Source organism: Haliotis rufescens, unplaced genomic scaffold (assembly GCF_023055435.1).
Source record: "Haliotis rufescens isolate VD_foot unplaced genomic scaffold, xgHalRufe1.0.p SCAF_73, whole genome shotgun sequence".
In the NCBI taxonomy this organism is placed as follows: domain Eukaryota; kingdom Metazoa; phylum Mollusca; class Gastropoda; order Lepetellida; family Haliotidae; genus Haliotis; species Haliotis rufescens.
In genome coordinates, this window is record NW_025964365.1 from 1,889,461 (window position 1) to 1,901,896 (window position 12,436).

Sequence of the window (12,436 nt, forward strand, 5' to 3'; positions counted from 1 at the left end):
ATAAAGTATGTCATCTTTACACTCTGAAGACAAACGAAAAAACAACAAGGCTCAATGCGACAGTATATAGATAAATAAATACATATATATATATATATACGACACTGCACAACACTATATGTCAACCATTACAAAACATAAATGTATTGACAATAAACTATTTAGAGTAGAATAATACTTACGTTGGTATGCGCGAAATCGACTTGACGACGTCACTGCACGTTCCGTCACAGGAGTTGTGGAGGTGGTCGTAGAGGTGGGGATGTTCATAGTATCGGTTGTGGCAGTCAATGCAGTCACCAACTGCAAGTCGTCTATGATGTTCAAAATGTCCTCTCTCCGTTCCACGAGCGAACGAAAGGCATCGTCAGTCAAGCTGACTACTTTTTTACTGTCATCTATTTTTCGTTTTTTTTTATGTGAACATAAACCCTCTGGTTGACCAGCGTTACATCAACGGTGTCGTTAAACCAATACTTGACTCTATTGATCGACATCTCTTCTTCTTCTTTTCTCTCGAGTAGGGTGAATAAAACGATCGTGTTCTCTTGACGACGTGAGGATAGGATGCTATAACATCTCTCTTTATAGAGGGTTAAGGTTTTGATTGACAGGAAAAAAATATCCAATCAGTCGCAACTAAAGAAAAGAGGTCACCACTCAATCGAAAGTAGAACAAAATGCTGCTAACGCATTAAAAAAAAGTGAGATATTTTGTCAATGTGTGTAGTTTTGGAAATGTGATAAGCATCATTTCATACTTCACTATTTCATACATGTGCGTTACATTCGAAACATCTCAGAGAGACTATAACGTTAGCGAGTGGCGTATACCCTATTGACCTCTTCTACATATGAAGGCTTATTGCTAATAACACTTTTTTAAACAAAGGTGAACAATTAGTTTTTGAAAAATCAATGCCTTTTCAATAAAGATACGAACTGTTATTAATAAGATGTTTTAAACCACGACCAGATATTTTCATGTTGTTATTTTGTTTAAACACGCTCATCATGAATTCGATTTTTCGAGATTGAGAAATTCAAATCTTTTAAAAAGAAAGATACTAAACAAGCTTATCTGTAAAGTGTCATATTTCATAATAAAGTTCTTAAAACATTTAACAATCATTGAAATATTTTATTTCTAGATGAGATTGTTTTTAACAGAAGAAATGTAACCAAAGTCACTTTTTTAAATGCATCGGAAAAGAAACGAAGAAGTGTTTATGCGCGTGCTTAGTACTGGAGACTCTCTGTATACCATTCCTTAAAACTGGCTCTGAATACTTTAGAAACTAAGGAATATTAGACATCACACATATTTTATTGGAATGTAAAAGGGTAGAATGTCCTATTACATTTCTGACATACCTTATAAGCAAGACATTTTCATTGTTTGTAATGGAATGTGTATTCAAATGTAAGGCTATATCAGTGAGGGTGGCGTTGAGGAGTAACTTCATCACCAACTGTTAAGTCTAGGAACGTCGTTGATCACCTCAGACGCCGTAAGGTAATATATAACGTCTTTATACTTATCGTTCTATTAATTGATGTTTGTTTGTTTCTCTGTGTAAACATAGCTGTTCAAGTAAGGGTAAATCAGATCAACACATGAGAGGTGGTGGTGAGGTGAAATGGGGTTTGCATGTACGTGTGTGTGTTTGTGTGGCTGCTTGTACTAGTCCGGACTGATGTCGATTTATAGTGCTAGCTCACTGAGATACCATGCCGCAGTTTAACATGAATATCCGACTCAGACACAGTATACTGACTCCGAGCCGACCAGTCCTTGTTTTAGCCCCTTAATGCCGAGAGCCAGACAGGGTAACAACAAGTACCATATTTTAACGTATTTTTGGTATGACGCGGTCGGGGATCGAACCCCGGACCTTCCGCTCTCCGGGCGGACGCTCTACCACTAGACCACGGGGGCGGTCTTCAACACATGAGAAGATGTCATCACCCGCCTTTGGGAAGGGGGAAGGTTATGACACGGGGTAGACCAAGGGGTGGGAAAAGAAGTAAAAATACTGCCAGGCGTTCAAACAGCTCTCTATTTCGTTCTCAACCTAAGCCAGCTGGTTGTTCGCGACAGACTTTTAACGGCGAGTCTGTGAATTTGATTTTTATCGAAGTGAACAAGAAGGTGGAGACCTACTGCTATATCGGGCTGGCATACAAAACAGTGTTATCAATCATCTGCAGAGGGAGATTAGGGAGAAGGGTTCGGTGAAGTGGGGTCTGTGCGTTAAAGTCTAAACTAGATAAGATTATCTTAACTAGGAGAAAATGGCGAGGTCACATTTGTTGAACCTTATTTCAAAACCAAGATGATTATTGCTACACAAACCGACAATTTAACAGAACAATATGATGAAATCGCCAGTATCATCATGATAAGGCTAGATGAATTTGAAGGGGAGGGTTCAAATCTCAATTTTGAAGAAGTCCTGTCTGTGAAGCTCACTGTTGCTCGTTTTCGACCATTCAGGGGTTCTTCATATCCCTTTACCAACAGCATTAAAGCGTAGAAGGAAATGTTTGCTCAATATTGTAAATAGTGACGAAATGTGTTTCTTGTATTCCGTCCTAGCTCACCTCCACCCAGCTCCACCCTCTTCCCATCGCGAATATGTCATCCATTACTTGAAACGTGTAGGTAAGTTTGATATAACCGGCATCAAGTTTCCAATATCTATGAAACATATTTCAAAATTTGAAGCTCTAAACAATCTCTTAATCAATGTCTATGCCTACGGGCCGCCTCCGTGGTCTAGTGGTAGAACGTCCGCCCGGAGAGCGGAAGGTCCGGGGTTCGATACCCGGCCGCGTCATACTACCCTGTCTGGCGCTCGGCATTAAGGGGCTAAAACAAAGACTGGTCGGCTCGGAGTCAGTATACTGTGTCCGAGTGGGGTATTTATGTTAAACTGCGGAATGGTATCTCAGTGGGCTAGCACTATAAATCGGTATCAGTCCGGACTAGTACAAGCAGACACACACACACACACACACGTGCATGCACGTCGCTATATAAGTGCAATAATCTTGGACGCGACGTTGACCCCATTTTCACCTCCCCATCTATGCCTACGACGAACCTAACGAACAGACGGACGAAAACCCCAAATCAGGTGTTATCTACCCAGTGCACATCAGCAAAGTAGAATCTCAAACCACTCCAGACAGATGCATAGATCTCTTACTGTTAACTGATGAGGAAAAAGCTCATTTTTGCTTGATCACAAACCTGGGTGAATTGGTCAGAAAAGGCGGTGTGAAGTGATCGGTTTGCAGACGGTGCTGGTGGCCCTTTTCTTCTCAAGGAGCTTTAGAAAAACATATGGAGTATTGTTATCATAAGGCTCAAAGAATAAATATGCCCTTGGAAAATGGAAACATATTACAATTTGGACCTCGACAAAAGTCTTATCAACAAAAAGTTGATTTTGTGTTTTATACAGATTTGGAAAGTGTTTTAGAAAAGGAAATTGAAAATAATGACACTCAACACACAATGCGTATGCAAAAGCACATACCTTGTGGTTATGCATATAAGTTAGTTAGCCGTGTATCCAAGTATTCAAAAGATTAACAGGTATATTCTGGCAAACATGCATCCGCTCAATTCGTGAACAGTTTCCTTGAAGATTATGATTGGATACAAAACATTTATAAATCCCCCGCTCCCGTGAAACTTACCAATATAGATCGCCTAGCAATAGAAAACACAACAACATGTTACCTCTGTGGAGATGAAGTCGGGTTTGATAGAAATATCGATCACTGTCATCTTACAGGCGAGGACAGGGGCATGACTCATCAAATGTGCAATATCAATTATCAACAACAAAAACGAGTTGTCTGTGTACTTCATAACGCTGAGCGCTATGACAATCATTTGATCTTGCAAGCAGCCGAATTGTTAGCGGATAGAGAGTTGAAATGTATTGCAAACAACACAGAACAATTCTTGAGTTTCAGTATTGATAATCTCGTATTTAATGATTCTTTCAAGTTTCTCTCCACTTCACTTGAGAAATTGGGTCAAAATCTTAAAGGCAAGGGGAAAGAAAACTTCGTACACTTGAGAGAAGTGCTTCCTGATCAAACTGGTATTTTGACACGAAAGTAACCATTTTTTTTAATGAATATTTTAAATAGTTTTGAGAAATTCAAGGACACCCAACTACCTCCTCAGTCAGAGTTTTATTCTAATCTCAGCGAGGAACATGTGTCCGACGTGGATTATGAATTTGCTAAGCAACTGTAGGATACATTTCAGATCGCAGACTTAGAGGAATTTATGCGTCTTTATGTAAGTGTAGACACACTGATACTGTGTGACGTCATGGAAACATTCCGTCACATGTGTTTCATTGATGATGATTTGGAACTCTATCACTTCCTGAGTCCCTGGTTATAGTTTTGTGAGTTGTCTTCAGTACACGGGAATGCAGTTCGAGCTGTTTACACACCCCGACCTTTATACTTATATTGAGAAGGGAATTCGCGGGGGTGTATCAATGGTGTGTAAACGTTACTCCAAAGCCAACCACCCCTACATGACTGACTACGACCCCACAAAAACACGAATTACCTACTGTATTTTGACGTGAATTCATTGTTTTCGACTTGTATGCAAGACCCTTTACCGATTGGAGAGTTCCAATTTTTAGACCATGAAGAGATTGAAAAAAATTGATTGGATGTCTGTCCCAGATGAGGACGATTATGGCTATATTATAGAATGTGACCTGAGCGTCAGCCGTGGCTTACACAAGCTTTTTGCTTCTTTCCCTTTGGCACCGTCGCATGACAATGTATCGGCAACAGAGTTTTCTCCTTACTGTATGGGGGTCGGTCGGGTAGCCTAGTGGTTAAAGCGTCGCACGTCAAGCCGACGACCCGGGTTCGATTCCCGACATGGGTACAATGTGTGAAGCCCATTTCTGGTGTCCCCAGCCGTGATATTGCTGGAATATTGCTAAATACGGCGTAAAACCATACTCACTCACTCCTTACTGTATGGAGCTGATGACGGAGCTGGGACTCCCTCTGAACAAACCTTCTGGTAAAAAATTGTTTTGTACTTTAAACGACAAAGGTAGTTATGTGATTCATTATGAAACACTAAAATGTTATCTCAGATTGGGACTTACTCTGACTCATGTTCACAAAGTATTAAGGTTTACTCAGGGATCCTGGATGAAACCTTATATTGAATTTAATATTCACAAACGTCAGCAAGCTACAGACAGTGCCTCACGTGATTTATATAAGTATCTTTGTAATGCTTGCTTTGAAAAGACAATTGAAAGCGTCAGGACATACAAACAAGTTGAGCTCATTTCCGATTCTAACAGACTTTTAAAGTACACATCAAAGTGTAATTTCAAACATTTGAACATTTATTCTGACGACCTTGTGGTTGTTGAAATGGAACGTGTCACCGTGACGTTGAACAAACCTATTGCTGTTGGGTTCTGTATTTTAGAACACGCTAAGCGACGAATCTATTCTTTCTACTATGACGTATTAGTGCAACAGTACCAGCATCATGTATCACTTTGTTTCACCGACACAGACAGTTTGTTTATAGAAGTGAGAGCTCTTTCGGGAGAGACTTTACCTGATCCCTATGAGTTTATGTTACTAAACATCCATCTGTTTGACACTTCCAATTATCCTAACTGGCATCGACTCCGTAGCACTTTGAGGCATATAGTTGCAGGACTAATGAAGGATGAAGCGGGAGGTAAAATCATTCGAGAATTTGTGGGACTGAGAGCCCAAACTTATAGTTTTCTGATAGATGAGAGCTCTGGCGAACTTACTGAACAAAAAACAGCAAAGGGAGTGAAACGCTCTTGGATAAAAAAAAAACATCTGCGGCACGATATGGTCAAGGAGTGTCTTTTCAATAGGAAACAGTTTTGGGCTACCTTCAATCACATTCGCTCATTTAACAATACACTTTACACAGTGAAAACCAACAAAGTTGCAATCACACCACTCGACAATAAAAGATACATTCTTGAGGATGCCATACACACTGTACCCTATGGTTATAATCCATTGATTAATTGTCATGTCCAAAATTCTTCCGGGCGCATTTTGGCCCAGTCGTCTAAGGCGCCGTGATTCGGCCTCGAAGAGATGCGTCCTTTGGGCACGCCAGAAACCTTTGATTGTGGGTTCGAATCCCGGTTCGCCCCAATTATGTTCTAGGTTTGTCAGCACCATACCCGTGCTCGTGAGTTTCACCGAAGGGGTAAACGTCTGAGACCTGCACCACTTCGGGCTTTCCTCCCACATTAAGCTGACACGCCGTGATATAACTGGAATTATGTTAAAAGCGGCGTTAAACCCAACTCACTCACTCACCAAAATTCTTCCGATGCTGCCACTTACTTGTGAACCTCATCTCATAAAAAGGAAGCAAGAAAAACAACAACCAAAAACGAAAATTCAATGCAGATGGATGGAGAATTTTTTCATACAGGTATTTTACAAATTATATAAAGTTATTTTTCAATATGTTATGTATTCATATTAAAAATAGAAATAATCCACCTTTGAAGTCTTCAATTACAGGTTAAGAGTAAATATAGTATGTCAACTGATTCTGCATATGTATTGACTGTTGTTCATGAAATCTCCCTTTAGACTGAAAACATGATCACAATCAGAGAGATTAAATACTTTTATTAAGCCTATTACATACATGCGATAAACAATATTTGAAATAACGACAAATGTAGTTTGATACATACAGATCATTGTGAAGCTTATCATCTGTAAAGGTTGACACTATATGGTTAAGTGATGACTGGGTCTTACATTTCTGAATCAAATAATACAAACAATAAAATCCACACACACTCGCTGAAGAACTTTTGTGTTATATCTAAATGTTGATGAACGCTTTTTCATGAAATGTACAAAGTCTTTGTTATAAAACGCTGGCGTATGTCCGTAACTATAAAAAAATGAGCCTGGGTATTTTTAAAATAGAAAGCTACCCAGTGTTGACCTGGTAATTGAACAGCATCAGTGTTCACAATGCAACCCCATCCCCGTTGCTGGCGTGTAGGAGGTTTGACTTTCCAAAGAGTGTCCCTAGCATACACCCAAACGACACATTCTCGAAGTGCAGGGCCGCTGTTAATAGCACATTGTAGCTGAAGACTATTAATGACGCTTGTTTTACTTCACAAATACATTCTTCACTTTATCCACTTCGAGCTGGTCGACAGAGCTATAAGATTGAGAGGCCTGCTCAGTGCTGTATCGAACTGTATTTCGAGTCTGAGGCTGGCTGATTTTACCAAGTTCTGGTAACTATCGTCGATAGACAGCGGTTCTAAATTGAAGACGAATAGGGCGTTGCCAAACTGAAACTCTGTTCTTTGAATAAAGTTGCCCTTGTCCTCTCTCCATGTGTTGATACCCTCGAACAAGTTGACATAGGCTTCGATGGCGTCTGCCTCCACAGGGCGTTTTGGGACACTGACACTATCCAGATACAACCCCACTGTTTTAATGTTGGATCCTTTGAAGTTGAAGGGGTGTTTGGTATATGACCCATTCACACCTTCACCACTGACAAATCCAACAACAAGACGGGATGGGCATTGGTCCAGAAACAAGTTGCCAAAGGTGTAAGTCATCTGCGATGCACTGATACTGACTTGACGAATGTCAGTTTTCATGTAAGGATACAGAGCATTGGCGTTTTCAAACTGTTGTGCGTGCGCAAGAACAAGTGCGTTATTCATTTTCAGCTTACATACTTTCAGGTAAATGTCTTGCAGTTCAATTTTGTACTGTTCCAGTAGCTCCAGACATAAGGGCAAATTGTGAAGTGGATCTGAAGAGTTTGATGCTGACATCGACTCCATTGACTAAGTGACGATTGAGATTAAACATGTCTTCCAACAGCGTACCCGACATGGTGGAATTAGTTGAATCTATTTTCTGTCTTTTAGAGTCCACGTCGACAGAAAATAGATTCACATTTAAACCAAGTTAATTTCGCGTATCATACACTCTCTGAATTTAGCTTACCTTATATTTTTTCCACAATTTCTAAACTGACTCTGTCCCAACACAATCTGATAGCTATCAATAACACGTTGTTGTTGTTGGGTTGGTGTTTTTTTCGGACTGAGTGGAGTGCCTTTCGATTAGAAATACATAAATGTTATCGATAGTTCGCGTTCGCATAGAGTTAAAGAAAGTAAATACTCACAGGTTATGAAGTCGAGAGAATTCCAGTCTGCTCCCCAAAAATTCAAAAATGCAAATGACGACTTGTACATAGCATGAATGAAGTCATGTTTATTAACAACTAAAAGGTACACATTCCAGACATTCTACAACATTCCATAAAAGACCAGACGTGGTATTACATTCCAGACATGCCAATACCCATTCTCAACATTCCATAACAGAGCAGACGTTCCATTCAATTTCCAGACATTCTGCAACATTCCAGACATTCCATAACAGACCAGATGTACCATACCATTCCCCACATTCCAGATATTCCTATTACCACAGAGGTTTTGGGCATTGTTATCACCATTTACTAGTTTCCTTACTACCCAGACAGCTTAGGAGATATGAGGACATGTTATCCATCAGCCTCAGTGTTGATGTTAGGCTGTTGACATCTGTTAAAACATGTACAGTATAAAACATCCAATAAAACCGTGGCCAGACCGTCCTTGTCCGTATACACTCACTGGCTGATACGGAATGTGTGGCCAATTTTTAATTCATCCGATTTGTTAGAGATTCGTATGAAGGTCAATAAAAAAGATCATTTCTGTTTCAGCCTATTCTCACAAGTAAATTGAGATCGAATACGGGGCGGTTGTATACATCTGAACATTATTTAAAACAAAACATTGTCTTTGTTCGCAATTTGTATTAACTGATGTGACTGAAAATATTAAATGCCACATGTTTATAGATTAGTATAGTCCTGTATATTAAAACCCCTTAATAACAGAACAATAAACATACATTTGTATAGACTTTTATTTTATTTTCGAGGGTGAGGTGAGGGTGAAGTGAAGAAGTCGTGCATAACTGATACAAGGTGATTTCAAGAAAGATACAATGATACCGATTATCTATAGCTGGTGTGATGAGGTTTTCTGTGGATGAAGGTCATGAGCTCTATAGGCTGTGCCTCATGTTTAAAACTAATTCAGCTTTTGGTGGTTTCTATGCGTTGTTCTTTTCGTATTACCGCATGCATTGTCTCTGATGATTTAATAATGGTCTATATCACAGTTTGAGCTCCTCAATAAGTCTCTTCCGAATCTGCCTCAGGGGCGAGCCGAGATCAGAACCGGAACCGGAACCGGAATCGGAACCGGAATCGGAATCATCATGAATATCCAGGAAAAACGTTGGCGGTGGCAGAATGTAGCTGTCGTTTCTGACAAATAACTGACTCGGTGTTGCTGGGGTGATGGGGTACGGCGAGGGGACAAGTGAGTCTTCACCGTAGAGCCACGTGATGTCTGACCGGTAGGGGGTCCCCGGGGTCACGGCAGCAGGAGTGGGGAGAAGAGAGTCGGTGGCGGAAGACCAAGTTGCCTGACATGCAGGGGAGCGTTGATTTTCTGGGATGATGGCGCAAGGCGAAGAGAGGGGTGAGTCTGTGACAGTGGACCACGTGGGCTGGGACTCTGGGGTTGGAGAGACCGGAAGTCGTGGTGTTGTTAGGGTCGTGTGGCAGGGTGAGTTGGGTAGGTACGACCGCAGCTCCTCTTCTGATGAGGAATCGAGAGAGACGAGCTTGGGCATGTACGGAGATCGGGGTGTCGTCGATGGAGGTAGGGGAAGAGGGGAATCCTCCAGGTACAACACGCTGATCTGGTCCTCGAGTGTCACCTCCGCTGATGCTGATGTCGATGACGCAGACGATGGTGATAAAACCAGCCACAGAGGCACCTCGTCGTCATCAGATGACTTTGGACCGTCGCTATGTTGATCTGCCGTTGGTTCTTGTGCAGTGGAGTCGACGATAGAGATCACCAAGTCGTCCGGTTGGACGGTAGCAGATGCTGTTGCTGTGGTGACGAAGGTGCTGCCATCTTCTCGCGTCGTCTCTGACGTTACCTCATTCAGTGGTGTGATTGCGGTTGTGGGAAGATGGTCTGTCAACTTGCACACATAGCATGGCCAGTTGTCAAGAGTTGTCTCCCCTTTCACCAACTGCCGGTAGAACGCCCTGAGTCAAACCTGCAAATGTAAAACGTTCAGTGAATATTCATACCATGTATCTACATCCTTCAAACAAGGCATCTGATGAAACATTTAGTAACACAAAATTCACCATCACAATCCTTATCAACATATAGTCGCTCATTTGCATGACCAAAATACAGGTAGACATTGTCGTTAAGGTAAAGGCACACATCACGACAAAAGAATTGCAGCATTTTATATATATAGAGAGAGAGAGAGCAATATATTATGAATACAAATTGTATTGTAATATATATTATATATTCCTGTTTTAGCCTATAGATGACATTTACAATACGGACAAACCACGATGGTAATAACCTGTTTATCATATATTCTCAAAGGGTGTTTATTCTTGTAGTTTAAGATGTATTTTCACTCAACGAATTAAGTAGCCTTAAAAACCTGGTATGAATACACTGTTTAAGCTAACCGCCGATTATATAGTGCCAACTGACTTGCAGCTATTTTTTTCAACACGGCTGCACATTGGGAAACCAATATCCTGGCATAGTGGGAACGTAATGCAATAATTTTGAGAAAGAAGGCATTGGATCGATGTATTTGCCTTGAAAGTAGTTCCTGCTCATTTGCATATAAATTGAATAGTGATAGCATGTGTATCGGACTGGTTTATCGCATTATATGCTAAACCTTATTAGGCGTTGCTTACCTGTCTCGCATGTGCGATGTTGCCAGTTGAAACAGAAGTCGCACTGGAGGCACTGTTGTCGAGGACGACACACCCTGCGACAGAAGACGCACAGATCTTGGGGTGGCGCGAGAGATTCCATGATGAGAGATAGCAAGTGATGATGTGGGTTGCTGTCCATCGATATATATCTCGTATCTCTGCCATCTTCTCAGTACATTGAGACGGTATCAACGTCTCCAACACAAGGAGACCAATAGATAGTTGAATTAGATTCATCATGAGAAGGGGTGTCCATTATTCACGGCTAGTTGTTAAAACAACAACTACCGAAAACAACTGGACCTAGTTCTATTTGTCATCTACACTTATTGTTTCCAAGTTATGGCTTGAATACAGCGTGGACGGCCATCTTGGATCTCCACAAAAGAGATTAATCGAATTGATCGTAAAGGAGATTAAGATTACCTGTCTTTAAAACAACATTTTTTGTCATCCGTGACCACATTGTTTATTTTATCGCCCTGTAAACAGGAACACCATGAAGCTGAAAGAGCCTCAGTCATGTTACAGAAATAGGATGAGTGTGAAAAATATAATTGTGCTAAGATCTTCGTTCGGCTTGTTTTGTTGACAATTCGTTTATAGAACACACATAACATATACATCAATGAAAACATGGTTTGAAATAAACGGAAAGGTCCTCATTCCAATAACAACAGCAATAATAATAATAATACAACCCTTCTGACAATCTGGGTAATGCAGAAGGCTGCAGTGTTTATGGAGTCTTCCCATTCTCCGAAAGTTCTCGGTGGGTTTGACTAGGAAGCGCTTCCTGGGAGAAGTCCCATTCGCTGCATTGATGCATGTCATCGATCCCAATTGCGTGGATCGATGATCATGATATCAATCACTGGATTGTCCGGTCCAGACTCGATTATTTAAAGGCCGCCGTCATATAGCTGGAATATTGCTAAGTGCGGCGTTAAACAACAAACAAAACATTTGATTTATGATCAACTTGTATTGTGTCTCTTGTCTTGTTGAAATCTACAAGAATATGTACTTGCATATAGAAATTTGGTAACACCGCTGTGAGTGAGTGGGTGAGTATGGTTTTACGTCGCTCTTAACATTATTCCAGCAAAAGCACGGCGGACGACACTAGAAATGGGCTTCACACATTGTACGCATGTTTGGCGTGACTAGCGAACGCTTTGACCAATAGGTTACCCACTGCCCCCATCGCTGTGACAATGGTTCTATCCAGTTGATATGTGTACTGGGGTAAACTACACACATGGAGATACATCCTAATTAGTGTGGCCACACAGTTAGCGTTGATAACAATATGAAGTGCATTACTATTATTATCTATAACATATGTTAAATCAGCTATCATTCTAATATTTTATGTATATTTTATGTTTTGTCAAAACTATGTATGTGGTTGTGTTGTCTTTCTCCATCCGTCAAGCAGGTGTGTGTGTGTGTGCGTGTGTGTGT